Source organism: Cnephaeus nilssonii, assembly GCF_951640355.1.
Source record: "Cnephaeus nilssonii genome assembly, chromosome: 14".
In the NCBI taxonomy this organism is placed as follows: domain Eukaryota; kingdom Metazoa; phylum Chordata; class Mammalia; order Chiroptera; family Vespertilionidae; genus Cnephaeus; species Cnephaeus nilssonii.
Genome location: NC_137085.1, coordinates 67,916,300 through 67,931,741, shown reverse-complemented (window position 1 = coordinate 67,931,741; position 15,442 = coordinate 67,916,300). Strand labels below are relative to the sequence as shown.

The 15,442-nt window shown below is 39.2% G+C and overlaps 1 protein-coding gene across 13 annotated transcripts in view; it reads left to right on the top strand.

Moving 5' to 3' along the window:
- The window catches only part of LINGO2 (leucine rich repeat and Ig domain containing 2), a 1,264,400-nt gene that overhangs the window by 460,095 nt on the left and 788,863 nt on the right, over positions 1-15,442 (top strand). The window contains exon 1 of one of the 13 annotated variants that reach the window (XM_079791165.1): positions 4,267-5,323. The exons of the other annotated variants lie outside the window; for them this stretch is intronic. The gene's annotated coding sequence lies outside the window, so the exon portion shown is untranslated. Of the gene's footprint in view, positions 1-4,266; positions 5,324-15,442 lie in introns of those variants that run through there. 13 annotated transcript variants of the gene reach the window in all.

Here is a 15,442-nt window from a genome sequence, read left to right as displayed (position 1 = left end):
GGGTACAGGCTGGGCTGAGGGACAACCCCCCTCCGTGCACAAATTTCGTGCACCGGGCCTCTAGTTTTCTCATAAAATTATATAGAGTTTAAAAATTAAAATTTCAAAAAAAATTTTAAAAATTTATTTTGGCATTTAGTTCAAAACACATATGACATAAGGAAAAATTAAATTAGATCATTGTCAGATTATTTAACAATGTCTTGTGCCCAAATACTATAGAGTAACATTGCAAATCTTCAAGGATATAAAAATGTGAGACAAATATATTTTATTCAGTAAAAAGTTAGTTTAGGTATGGAAAGAATAAAAATATTTATCAAAACGCAAGAACTAAGGGGAGGTTTTCCTATTGAGTTCTTCCTGAAGATTTTATAGAGAAAAGCTTCATATTAGCAAAGTGCCCAGAGAAACATTGATATCAAGAAGTAGTAGTGACCATTAAATATATAGTTACCTATAGAATTAAGATTAAATGAGGGCTAAAGGAGAAAATACATACTTATGGCTTCATATTTTGACAAGGTAGATATAGAATAACCATTATGTTAAAAATTTATAGGAAGACTAGGGATCACCATATAAAATCTATTCAAGATTATAATTGGTGATGACAGTATTATTAGAGTCATACTACTGTTTGTATAATATGGGATAAAACAAAGATTATGAAATACTTTAATTCTATCACTCTATCTTTGAAAACATTCTCAGTGTGGAAAAAATTAGCTACATGTATACTATTATTTTGAAACAATTGGGTTTATATTATGGGTATAATATTAAATAAAACAAATGAGAACTTATGAAATATTCCTGTCATATCATGTGTTAATGGAATCAACATTTTTAGTGTAGAAAAAAGATACAGATATAATATATAAAAAGTTCTGTAAAACCATCTATTAGAAATTTCAGAATAAAGTCATGAGATGAATTATATTTAAAAGACAAATGTGTATATGTATGTATGTATACGTATTGTGTATGTGTATTTCTCTGTCTGTCTACTGAACAGGTCTAGAGATAGACCACTAGCAATGAGCATCCTTAGTGCTCGGTTTTGTAATCTTGACATACCATTTCTCACTGAAAGAAACCAGTGTATCAATAATCAGTAGGACAAATTTTCCTGCTATTTTTACTACCAATTTTCAAAACTGTTCAGGCTACTATTTTTAAATTGAACTTATTGGGGTGACATCTAATCTAATAATAGACAAATATGCAAATTGACCGCACCTTCGCTACGCCCAAGCCACGCCCACAAGCCAAGCCACGCCCACCAACCAATCAGGATGAATATGCAAATTATCAAAACAAAGATGGTGGCTAATTTGCATATCGCGACAGCACAGAAAGAAGCCAAGAGCTGCAGAAGGGAGCAAAGCTGCAGAGAAGCAAGCAAGCCGGGGGGAGGAGAAGGGAGGAGCGGAGGCGGGGCCGGGGGAGAAGGAAGTTGAGCAGGCGGGGCGGGGGAGAAGGGAGGAGCAGAGGCGGGGCCGGGGGAGAAGGGAGGAGTGGAGGCGGGGCCGGGGGAGAAGGGAAAAGCAGCCGGGCTGGCAGAGAAGGTGGGCCGGGGGAGAAGGGAGGAGCGGAGGCGGGGCCAAGGAAGAAGGAAGGAGAGCGGGCTGGCGGAGAAGTTAGAAAAGCAGGGGGGCTGGCAGAGATCGCGGGGCGGGGGACAAGGGAGGAGAGCAGGCAGGGTGGGGTAGAGTGCAGCAGGAAACCCTATTGCAGGATTTTTCCTGCAACGGGAACGCTAGTTAGTTAATAAAATTATGTAGGCTTCAGGTATCAAATTCTGTAATACATCATCTGTATATTGTATTGTGTGTTCACCACCCAAGATCAAATCACCATTTATCTGTCTTGTGTCCTCTTCTACCTCCAGACAGCCCCCTTTCCCTCTGGCAATCACCATGCTGCTGTCTGTATTCATGAGGGGTTTTGTTTTTGTTTTTTGCTTAATCCTTTCACCTTACCTTTTTGGATAGCCAAGCAGATTACAAACCATCACTTAGGTGTTTTCAAGATAAACAATAACTAGTCCTCAACTAGGAGACTTGACAACACAAGTTGTCACACACAATTCACCCTAACTCTATTGAGTGATAGGGTGACCATCTTTGTTGGCTTATTGGATTTATCTAGAAGGAGGAACATTCCCCATACTTATGAAAGGAGGTACTTCTACAACTTAGAGCAAGGAAACCACCAAAGTTAAGCTCCGCCTTCCACAGAAACTGGGATATAGAGGTGCTATTCTCCTTAATGTTTAAGTTTCAAAAAATGGCTCTCACGTCTGTAGGAAAACATTCTTAGGTTATAAAACTGATAAATGACCTATCTAGTTTTCAAAATGATTTATAGACACTTCAAAGTACTCATAACTGGAAAATTTTATAAAGTAAATGCTCAAAGAAAAAGGGAGGGAAAGCTCTTATTTTTAACAGGAAGAATTAAGCCCATTGTTTTTAATTTGGCATTATTCATATAAGAGTATCACTATAAGAGTTATTTTTCCTAAGGGTATCACAGAAAAATATCATTTTTTTCTTTGACCAGATTAAGCCATGATAATATTATCTTCTTTGGACTGTCAGCAATGAAATATATATAATTCTGAGACATGGTTCTTTCCTTATGTTCCTGTAATTAGCATATATATTCTTCCCCCCCGCCCCTCACATGAACTTGCCCTTTTTCCTATTAAACTTTAAACTCCTCAAGGGCAGGGACAATGTTGACTTTTCCTTTGTATTCCCTCAAGGCATCTAGAGCAGTATTTTTATGCTCAGTGGGTTCTCAGTAACTGTTATCAGTATTGGGCACAGGGCTACTGCTATAAATAGACAATTTTGCTTGAGAAATGTCTAAAACCTACTTCTCCTGTCATTTTCTTGTTCCTCTATAGAATTTATCTGTTTTTAAAAGAATGTGCCTGTGTAAAGTTTAGCTACATTAAGTACAAATTTTAATGAGCCTTTAGAAAGAGAAAAAAATCACCTTAAGTTTTGTTTTTTGTTTTATTTTTATTGAGTTTTTTATTTGAAAATCTTGCTTCCCTTTCTTCGACTAAGGAAAGGTACCTGTTAATAACTCTTAGTGATGGTTGATATCTGGGATGACTTGGGCAGACCAAACAATTTCAATAATTTGTTGAGCAAATTCAGGGTAGAGTAGCTATTTAGGAGCCTCCACTTATTCATAGGACGAGTATTATACTTACTACTTATAGATTTCTAAGGTAATCATTTTCAGTAACTATTATTTAAATGTTTGCTTTGCTAAAAGACATATTCTGTTCTGACTTAACTTATATTCAGTCTCTATCATAATTCCAATTCTTTCTTCCAGAAACAAAAAATATTTCTGTTGGAATTTTCTTACCGATCAAGAACACTTAATACTGTTGTATTAGAATTAGCTATATACTAAGCTAGTTGAGGACAACTTGTACTGTTTTATTTATTTGTATAACCTAGAACTGTGGTCGGCAAACTGCGAGCCACATGCGACTCTTTGGCCTCTTGAGTGTGGCTTTTCCACAAAATACCACGGCCTGGGCGAGTCTATTTTGAAGAAGTGTCATTAGAAGAAGTTTAAGTTTAAAAAATGTGGCTCTCAAAAGAAATTTCAATCGTTGTACTGTTGATATTTGGCTCTGTTGACTAATGAGTTTGCCAACCACTGACCTAGAATAAGAGAAATTCTAAATAAATGTCTCGAATTTATCAGTGCAAGTTATAGATGATGGTCTTTATTAGACAGGATAGTAGTTCTTAGAGCAAGATCTGACTCTATGTTGTATCCCTTTCCTGGTGTTCTTTTGTATTTTTGGAGAATGCAGATTATAGAAGAAACAGTGCTGCGCTCCACTGTGGGGCCCAGGCAGGGACAACAGAAAACAAACAGGACTCTTATCTCAGTGTCGCTTGAGCCTCAAGACTCTGGACTGTTGTCAAGTTCACCTTGCCTGGCTGGCCAGTAATCTATACTAATAAAAGGGTAATATGGGTAATATGCTAATTAGACCAGGAGACCTTCCGGGAGACCTTCCAGATGTCCTTTTGACAAAGCCATGGTGGCAGGGCCGAGGTAGAGGTGGTTAGGGGTGATCAGGCCAGGAGGGGAGGGCAGTTGGGGGTGATCAGGTCGGCAGGGGGGCCAGTTGGGGGCAAGGAGGCCAGCAGAGGAGGATAGTTGGGGGCAATCAGGCCGGCAAGGGGGGGGCAGTTGGGGGTGAGAAGGCCAGCAGGCAGAGTTGTTAAGGGCGATCAGGCAGGCAGGCAGGTGAGCAGTTAGGAGCCAGAAGTCCTGGATTGTGAGAGGGATTACCCCACAGGGATCGGGCCTAAAAGGCAGTCGGACATCCTCCAAGGAGTCCCAGATTGGAAATGGTGCCGGCTGGGCTGAGGGACACCCCCCCCGCCACACGAATTTTGTGCAGCAGGCCACTAGTCCTCAAATATTTCATGAACAATATTCCCTTTAGGGGTCTACCCTGGAGCCCTGCTTGTCTTCCACCTTCTGCTCTTATCTGCTTTCTATAAAATAAAGTTACAGAGGACAGTTTTACTATATTCAAAATGTCTTCTCTTGTTTCCATCTTCCTTGACATAGCATCCAAGGAGCAGCTGGGAGCAGAAAGATTCAAATAAGCAATCAATCACAATCATAGTCAGGGAGTCTCTCCCTCAGTAGTGGATGTTTTGTTGACATGCTATCAGAGCCCTTCACACTTGACTGCTAGGCCATGAAAACAATTACTGGGTCACTAACAGAAACTGAAAAAAAAAAAAAGTCCCTAAATATTGCTAGAGCTGAAGCATCCTGAAAAAGAAAATGTGCTTCACTTGGATGCATGGAAATCACACAATGCTCTGTAAAGGCCACATATCTGAGGGAAGGGAAAGAAGATATTTCTTAGATTTGAGGTCAGTCTTGATTTTGGGTGATTAGCAATATCCATTGATCACTTAGGATTTCCTTGGAATCTCACTATATTGATAGTAAATAGATCCAGTGAGGAAGCATTATTGCATAAATAAAAGTTAAGGATGCCATCTATCCTTGGTGTTCTTATTTTCTGGGTTGGTACATAAACCTAGCATTAAGTCATAGGAAAACAGAGGCTGAAGGAAAGAGTAATTTGCCATTTGAAGATGCACTCTATAATTTCCTGAATCCATTCAGATGGTGAGGAGTGAACAGCAGAGGAAAATGCATGGAGCCATGATATTAAGAAGAGAAAATGCATTGCTTAAAATTTCCCCATAATGTCACTCAGAGGGTGGATGACAGCTGTGAACCAAGATGGGTAAGGTCAGATTTCACAGTGCCATATTATATTGTTAATAATGGTCTTTATGAGGGATATTTATAAGCCAAAACCAGTAAAGAGAAGCATGTGTACCCATGTCCTCTCATCCTTTCACGGGAACAATCAGGACCTAAGTGGCCTTGCTTGAGCCACAGTGGGCTTACTCTCTGGAGCAGTGATGGCGAACCTATGACACGTGTGTCAGCACTGACACGCGTAGCCATTTCTGATGACATGCGGCCGCTGAGGTGGCCGCATGCCGAGGATGAAACATTTGCTGCTCCTGAGGATGAAACATTTGCAAAATAATGTTTTTTTCTCAAAGTGACACACTACCCGAGTTATGCTCAGTTTTTTGGCGAAGTTTGACACACCAAGCTCAAAAGGTTGCCCATCACTGCTCTTGAGGAAGCAAAGTTATCTTTTTGGCCCTTCTGCTTTATAGAGCAAGCATGAGAGTTATCTTATTTGGGGCCCAGGGCAAAAAGACAACCTAGATGCCAGAAAGCTTGGGTGTGGATGCCAGATTATATCAAAGTTGCCTAGGAGAGCCCATTCATATAGAGGTTGGAGAAGGTTAGCACTGCCCTAGCGGGTTTGGCTCAGTGGATAGAGCATTGGCCTGCAGACTGAAGGATCCTGGGTTTGATTCTGGTCAAGGGCACATGCCCGGGTTGCAGGCTCGAATCCCATTAGGGGGCGTGCAGGAGGCAGCCTATCAATGATTCTCTCATCGTTGATGTTTCTATCTCTCTCTCCCTCTCACTTTCTCTCTGAAATCAATTTTTAAAAAAATGTTGGATTTCCACCTTTAAAGAAAAATAAAAAAGACATCAGCACTGTTTAGGGGAAGTTGAGTTCATTTGTATCCCACCACTTGGGCTAGCTGGGAAGTTAGAGGGCCTAGCTAGCTGCTGCTCTAGCAGAGCAGAGTGTTATCTCTATCTGAACAGCAGCATCAAAATGGGCTTAGTGAAGAGCAGCCTCATTGAGAAGAGGGGCTTTAATTAATAAGATTGACTAATAGTGAAAGAATGCTAACTATACAGTATATTAGCTTCCTATTTCTTCATTTAGTTTTTATAACACTGCATTTTACAGATAGGGAAACAGGTGTTTTTGAGAGGTCAGGTTACCAAACTGGGTAAGTGGCACAACCACAGTTTGAATACAAAACTGGTGTGCTCTACATTATACAACCCCGGCTCCCAAACCACTGTGATTTCTGGTACAGAAGTCTCCTTCCTTATCTGCTAAATTGTAGGAATTCAAAGAGAGGAGCTCTGGGACGCATCCAGGGGAAGCTGTGAAACAGGATTTCACAAAATAAATGAAGCACTGAGACAGATATAAAGGGCATATTATGAAAATGGGTATCAGAGTCATATATAAGTTTGGTTTCAATTAGGGGAAAGGTGGAACTTTGACATAAGTGTTTATATTTATAACTGGAGATTCCCAGGACCTTCATCAGGATATGCTCAATTCTTACAATAAACTGCTTAATGCTAAAATTACCATAGAAATCATCGTCTCTCTTATTGAACTCAAACCTAACTAATGACCATTATTATGACTACAATTGGTAGATTATTCTATGGCTTATACATAACTCATCTCATGTATGGGATAATTGCACTTACCTATTTATTTTTAAGACATGAGGGAACTAAAGTTTCAAATGTTTAGGTAATTTGCCCAATACACCAAGAGCTCAAATGTGAGCCACCACTTCCTAACGTCACATGTCAGCTCATTTTCAGAAATCACAAACAACTTTGGCAATGGTGTTTTATACATCCTAGGACACATGCCTTTTCTATTCCAGTTATACAGTGGGTAAAGCGATTTCAGGGTCACATCATGTCTCCATTTGAGTTACATCCTTGGAAAGTTATACTTACTACACACAATATTATAATTATTGCCATTATAGTTCTCACTCCCATTCTTATTAAGAACATATCAGAATTAAATTTGCCTTTTATACCTCTGATTATCAAGACATTTCAAAGCCATTTTTAAAGTACTGACTTCGAAGATGATTGTCTAGATCTGTGAGTCGCTATTATCTCCACCAGAGTAAATGATCAGAAATAGCTGTGAGCAATCGGCCTTTATTGCGGACATACAGGAAGGCTACGTGGGAACATGAGGATGGTAGCCTCCATTTTTTTTTCTCTGATGAAGGGTATTTGTAGATCTTAAACTCTTTCTAAGTAGCTGGTAATACCCACTGAGAAATTCTAGTTTAGCATCACCCAGAGGCCATGGTAAAATCTTTAAGAAGAGTGCAAAAGTGAAATGACTGCATGATTTGCCTTACATGTTTTACAGTATTAATTTTGTTGTTGAAATTCTGTGGGTATTTCTAATAGCCATACCTCCAGTATTCTTAAAAACTCAACATTGATTTTTATACTTGCCATCAATGGAAATTTAATATTCTAAAATCTGTATCAAAAAGTACTGAAACAGTTGCCTAGTAAAATAAATAGGCTCAGAGCACTGATCTCTGTATTCTGTGACGGTATTTCCTCAAACTTCGCAGATGAGAGTAGTCAGCTGGAGTGTTCACTAAGCATACAGCTTCCCTGGGGCCCCACCCTGGCTTTGGATCTGAGTGACTCTTCAGAATTTATGTTTCTAGCAAGTACCTTCAGGGATTCATGGAAGTTTGGGAAAGCCTGTTCGATATCAATTGTCCAGAGAAAATCTACACTTTTACCCTCAGGTATCCCAAGCTCGAATACCTACTAGATGAGTGACTTTAGGCAAGATGTTTACCCAGATGAACATCAATTTCTTTATTTGTAAAATGAGAATGATAATATTGTCTTGGCAGAACGTCAGAATTTGGTGAAATAAGCACATAGTGTAAACTTCAATAAAGAGGGCCTTTAAAAAAATAATATAAAGTGTAGGGGAAAGGATGATTATATGTTCTTGTTTAATAAAAGTTAAGTGGGAAAATATCAAAACTCATGCAAAAGTTAGAAATTCATGTATTGCAAAAATGTTTGCTTTTGAAATTTACTCTCAAATAAATCTAATCTCCCTTTTACTCCATATTTATTAAGTGCTGAGTGATTTCCACACATTATCTGTTTAACTCAGATAACACTCACAGGAAGTATTCTTTCCCTCTCTTGCCAGGGCATGGAAAGAGGCTGTTGACTTACTAGTGACACAGCCAGGATTTGTTAGGAGCTGGTTCTCTCTGCTTCAAAGTAGATGCTCTTAACCTGTAAGATACTCTCTTTCCCTTATCACCTTTCCATTCCTGACCCCAGATTTGCTTTCCTATTTAGGGCTAATTAACCCCAAAGAGCAATACAGAAGTTGAAAGCTTCTCCCAGACCCCTCTGTGCTCGGGGAGATTGCAGCCTATTCTCAGAATTGTAAGCAGCTTGGGCTTAATTGCCCTGTAAGATATTAACTGCTCTGATTCAGGACATAATCTTCCTTTGAGGGCTGGCTCTGAAGAGAGTAGCTAATTTGCCTCCTTGATTATGCCTTCACATTTGCAACACTGTCTTACCTCTCTCTTTTTCTCAAAAAATAGGTAAGAACTGAATGAATGGAATACTTTTCTCTGAAGATTAAAAAAAAGAGAGAGAGACTGTACTATTTTAGGTCAAAGGATGGTGTTAGAGAAGCCCTGAGATGCTAAGTAATACTGCAGCTCCAGGTCAAGGGCACCCTGCTCCCTGGAGCTATTTCTCCCAGGGTCACTCTTACCGTGCAAGTGTAGACCTGTAAGGACTTCCCTAACCCTCTCCCAAATTGTTCATCTGGGTAATCTTTTGAACCACAGGACAAGAAAGCTTCCCAGCTGATTATACTGTGATATATCAGGAGTGTCCAGATCACAGCCTGTGCTTCCCAATGAAGTGCTTTGTGACCTGGAAGTGTTAATGACGCATCCCATTCACTGCGTACTTACTGTACGCCAGGCGTGGCGACCTTTCCCAGCGAGTATTATCATCTCCACTTTTATGAGGTTAAATACCTTGCCCTGGACACAGAGGCAGGCAGTGGGAGAGCCAGAAAGCAAAATTAGGTCTCATACTCCCAAGTCATCACTGTTTTCATCGTAGAGGCCAGGTGAGTACCTGTACCTCACGTGTAAGGTGAGGAGGGATGGGACCTGTGCGGAGTTAGGGACCAGACTCAAAGGTTCCCAAATTTCTTCTCAGCCTCAAGCATTCATTATTGTCAACTTGGCAAATATGGAAAATAAATGATTGAGTTGCTTACTTCTGACTATATCTTAGGGGTTTTGAAAAACAACCTGGATATTCAATGGAAAGAGAAGATTTATACTAAATTTCTTCTGTGGAAAATCCATGTCCACCATTCATGAACATGTAGACACAGTACAAATGGTGTAGCTCTGTGTGTGTTTCCCTTTAATCGGTGGCATGAATAATCATGTGGAGCATCATGCGTCCTCTGAGTGCAGCACTTCCTTGTCATTGGCCTCCAGGTTCCCAGTGAATTATTACAGAGCTAACACCCATTGGCTCTTCCATTTGACTGGAAATTAACTTTGTTTGGTCTCTACAAGGACCACAGCTGTCTTTGGCAAAATTACCAAGAAAGGTTATTTAAAGGGCCATCCTTCCTGTATTTGGTGCCCTGCCAAACTTCCACCTTCTGATGCCAAAAGAGCTTAATACTTACATAATATTTTCAGACTATTCACACCTGAGTCTCAATATTATTATTTTCAAGTGAATTTAGCAATATCTATTTTATAGCTTATTGTGGGATGAAGTCTATTTTGCTAAGTGCTACGACATGTGTTAGCTCAGTTGAATAAAAGCACTACTATGTAATGATTATTCTTTCTTGAATGTAAACTATAACATGGGTTTTATGCTATTTCAGTAAGTATAATGGTGTGGGAGAGCTAATCATTTCTGTGGATACTGACAAAAGAAATGAGACTCCAGAGTCAGAGACAATGGACTTATTATTCATGGCAAAATATTGACACAGGTATCATAACAGGTATACAGGTAAACGCAAGCCCAAGTAGCACAGGATGACATGGAGGCCAGATGGAACCTGCATGCATATAATTGGGTCTTTTCTAGAAGAAAAGAACCCTGATCTTAGGGAATCCACCACTTTTTTTTTTGTATACTAGTAATTAACACTAACATTTAGTTGAAACAATTACCATTTACAATAGCATCAAATATATGAAATATTTAGGGGCACTATGACAAGTGAGGTCTAATATTTGTTCACTGAAAATTATACAATATTGCTAAGAGAAATTAAGAGGACCCAAATTAGTGGAGTGATATAACATATTTATGAGTTAGCTGACTAAATATTAAGATGTCAGTCTGCCCCAAATTTATTTGCAGATTCACTGGTAAGCTACTCAGACAGAGGAAACATGAAAGGCAAACTCCCTGAGGAGGGGCATGCTGAGTGTGTCTGAGAAATCAATTCACAGCCGTCAGAGAGCCAGCCTCTTCTTTGTCATGAGGGAGACTGACTGTATTGCTGGACTTCCTGATGCCTTTGTTCACTTCCACAGTGAAAGAATGGTCATGAGCTTGCGATGTTGGTGCCCTCAGCGAGACTCGAGTCCATTGCAGTTTGCCTCCCAAAGATTATGTGCCAAACCCTACAATTAAACTTGATAAGCATGGTCTCATTTAATTCAGACAAGAACTCTATGAGGTAAACATTATTTCTGCCACATAACAGGTGAAGAAACTAAGGCTCAAAAAAGGTCACTTTTGCAAGAATAAGGAGCCAGTTAGACTCAAGTATGTCTGACTCCAAACCTGTTATTTTTCCCACTAAAAATCATTGCTCTTCCCACTGGGAAAGTGGCACAGTGGGGAAAGTGGACCAGGTTGGCAACTAGAGAGGCAGTTCCAAAGGTCCTCAGACTCTGCGCAGGCAGAAGGACTCCTCGGCCCTCCACATTATGAACGGAAGACAGTGCATTCTCATAGCAGTTTTCTCTGTTCCTTCCAGTCTTCTGGGCGGGTGTTTCCCCTCCAATGGAAGTTTGGTTTAGGAGTCCCTGAAAAGAACGTAGAATCTTGGCATATTCCACCTGATTTCTCCATCCACAGAAGATGAGACTAGAGTTGTTCTTAGAGAACAACAACAAAACAAAAACAAAAAAAAAAAAAAGAGAAGAAAGTTTATTTTCCTCTGTTCCCTTGACTGCCAGAACCTTTCTTGATAAAACAGGAAAGTCTAAATTCTACAGATTCCAGAGCCAAGGACTCAATGCCAGAAATATAGTTTTAAAAATTGAACTTTGAAGTCAGGTAACCCAAATAACTACATTATCTAATCTTAGTTTGACCATTAGTATAAAGAGAGAGTTAAGCTACATGATCTCAATGTTCCTCCTAAATGTTGGTTCCCATTAAAACAGCATCCCATTTTCCTAGTTGCTTTCCCTTTTCTTTGTCTTCAGATAATCCTAGAAATATTTAGTTTGACTGTGTAAGAACAATACTAATTATAGTAATTTATGTGAATTCTTTAGCAATTATCAGTAATCATTGTGTAAACAATAACGATTACCCGTATCATTAATATGCATCCGATTAGTTTGGTTGTTATATTTGATTACAATAATCAAAGTCTTCACATATTCATTTGTGACAGTCTATTGCTCATTGTAATATGGTTATCTGCTCACAAATTTAAAACATTCCTAGGGTTCTTTCTTCCACTGTGTAATTAATGGCCTTGGGACAGTTACTACCTCCTTTGAAGTGGTTTCTTTAAAAACAAACAAACATGCTATGACAAAGGTTTCTTAAAAATGTCTGCACTGCCATAGTAACTGACTTGAGGTTCTCTATCATATATATATATATATATATATATATATATATATATATATATACATCTATATATTTTTAAAATTTTTTATTGATTTTTAGAGAGAGAGGAAGGGAGAGGGGAATAGAGAAACAATGATGTGAGAGCGAAACATTGATTGGCTGTCTCTTGCACACCCCACATTGGGGATGGAGCCCACAACCTAGGCATGTGCCCTGACTGGGAATCAAACCAGAAACCTCCTGATTCATAGGTTAACGCTTAACCACTGAACCACACTGGGTCGGCTGTTTTGACTTATTTTTAATCTTAGTATTTATTACAGCTTGTTCTATACTTCTGCCAAAGGTTTAAGGGGGCTTAAAAATATTAAACATATATTTTCCTAAAGAGTCCATAAAAATACCCAGTTTTCTTCAGCATTCAGTCTGGGACCAAAAACAATAAACGCTTTAGGAACCTCTAAGCAAGTTCGGTACTATACATAGAAAAGACAGTCTGGAAGCCTGTGAGAGCCCCAGGTGATTAAGACTAGTGTATCAGGATGGCAATCTTGTGAACTCAGGGAAAACATGTGGCTGTGCTTCCTCCTCTCAGCACAAACAGTACTTTAGTAATGAACCACTTCATAACAATGGCTACTTGTTTTGCTATGTCTCCCCCCCCCCCCTTTTCCCTTGCAGTATTTTATTTAACAATATGGATTCTTTCTTAATAAGGAGAGGTTGTTGGGTTAAACATTCTAAGTAGTAAAAATTATTTTAATAAAATGAACCTTTGTGAATGATCATTTTATCATTGGAATTTATTCATTTTCCAGAAAGTGGTCAGTGCCAATCACATGCAGGCTGTTAAATACACACGGAAATGCCATCTGCAGGGAAACTGGGGTGTAAACTGAGAGTGTATTAGAACCCACAGGTGTCAATATTCTTTGTTTTTTTTCCCCTGGAGTAGCACTGGAGATATCAACATGTCTAGAATTGTGTCAAAAATGGGTGGAGAGAGTTCCAGTTGAAAGGCCCACCCTAGTCCTCCATAAGAACCCTGGCACCACCCGCAAGACAGACCAAGTCTTTGCTCTCTTACAATTGCAGAGAAGGACTGTTCTTGCTTCTGTAGCATGTGCATACCTGCCAGTGACCCTTCCTGGGAAGTAGGGATATCGGTAGCTTCCTACCTCCCAAAATAAAAGCAGCTACAGGACTGATATAGGTTTTTCTTCCATGTTTTTAACTTCTGGTTAAATCTTTATTAGATTGCTTTCTTTCTATTAATATTTGCTAAAGTTACCTGCAAAGAAATCAACTATTGAACTTGTATGCATATATGCATAACCCATGGACACAGACAATGGGTGGTGAGGGCCTGGGGTGGGAGGGACGGGAGTGGGTTGGAAGAGTGAATGGGGGGAAAACGAGGACCTAAGCAGGGAGTTGCTCCTGAGATGAGGCAGAAGCAGGGAGGCGCCGGGAGAAGGTGGGACCAGCCTGAGGCGACTCAAGGGTGGGCGGCGCCACGAGAGAAGGCAGAAGGGAGAAGGCAGAAGGGAGAAGGTGGCGGTTAGACAGGGCGATCAGGTCAGGATGGGAGAGCAGATAGGCAGTTAGGGGGATCAGGCCAGGAGGGGAGAGCAGTTAGGCAGTTAAGGCAATCAGGCTGGCAGGGGAGAGCAGTTAGAGCCATCAGGCTGGCAGAGGAGTAGTTAGGGGCATCAGGCAGGCAGGCAGGTGAGGGTTAGGAGCCAGTAGTTTCAGATTACAAGAGGGATTCCAGATTGGAGAGGATGCAAGCTGGTCTGAGTGACCTCCCCTCCCCCTGTGCATTAATTTTGTGCACTGGGCCTCTAGTAAAGATAAAATAAAAATACATAATATTGAGATTGATTCAATACAACTATAATAATAGCTACCATTTTTTAAGGAGTTACTATATCTCAAATACTTTCCTAATTCAGTTTAATTCTTATCTCAACCTTGAGGTAAATATCATGATTTTCTTCATTTTACAAAGGGGGAAATGTGAGGCAAAGAAAAGTTAAAGAAGTTTCCCAGGTCACAGAGCTAGCAAATGGTCAGACCAGGATTCAAACACAGGCTGGTGGACTTCAGAGTGCACTTTCATAATGATCTCACTATTGCTACCATTTATCTGTGCTCAATACATGTCAGGGACTGTGCTCAGTGCTTTATTTATGTTACCTCATTGATCTTACATCAAAGAAATTAGATAGGTAATATTATTCTCTTTATCTTATAAACACAAAAGCAGAGGCTCATGGAGGTTCGATAACTGGCCTTGGGTCACGTAGATAATACTTGAAAATGCTGAGATTTGAACTGATGTGTTTGTTTTTTTCTCCAAAGGCCAAGCTCTTAACAACCACATTATTATTCTGTCATATGTATTCTTTATATAATCTTTTAAAAAATCAACCACTTTAATAAACATATTTACCAATTCAATATCCATTGTAAAACTCCTCTGAAAAACAAGGTTGTCTTCCCTGAATCTTAATGAACTGCAGAGGAACTTCCCTATGGTGCCTTCCAGGTAGATAATTTCTGAAACATTATAGAGGATGTTAAGTCAATAATTATTTGAAACGAAATAGATTAAGGAATAGGTTTTGCCTTTTAAGTATTCAGATATATTTTTTTCACTTTTATGGACTCTCAATGAGACTACTTTTGATTTTTTAATAAAAATTGCATCTATGCTTAGAAATACAAGTCCAGCTCTAAGAATTAATATTTCACTACATATTTCTCAAGATATTTTACTTGCTTTCTTTTTGATCTTAAATTCTTTTGAAATATCTATGTGCAGGTATTATACAGAACTCTTAAATTGTGCCAACCTGATTTATTGGATAAGTCATCCTCTTATTTTTTATTTGAAGTGCCATTTCTAACATGTACTCAATTATTTAACATTGAATCTGTTATGGGCATCCTATTCTATCTTTTGAATTTCTATCTTCTTCTAAAAAAAAGTGTGTCCTTAAATATTTATGACATATTCAAATCTCTCTAGTAAGGTCTTCATAATTTGAGAGCAAAAATCTGGGAAAATTTATTCCAATTTATTATTTCTGATGTGTTTTTATTTTTCAGTTTACCCCAAAATTTACATTTTTGATGTAACATATGTATAGATTTTTATAATGTCCAGTCGCCCCATTTCTGTTTGTTTTAAAACTTTTGTTTTTATTCCAAACTAGAGGCCCCGGTGCATGAAATTCATGCACGGGTAGGATCCCTAGGCCTGGTCGGCAATCAG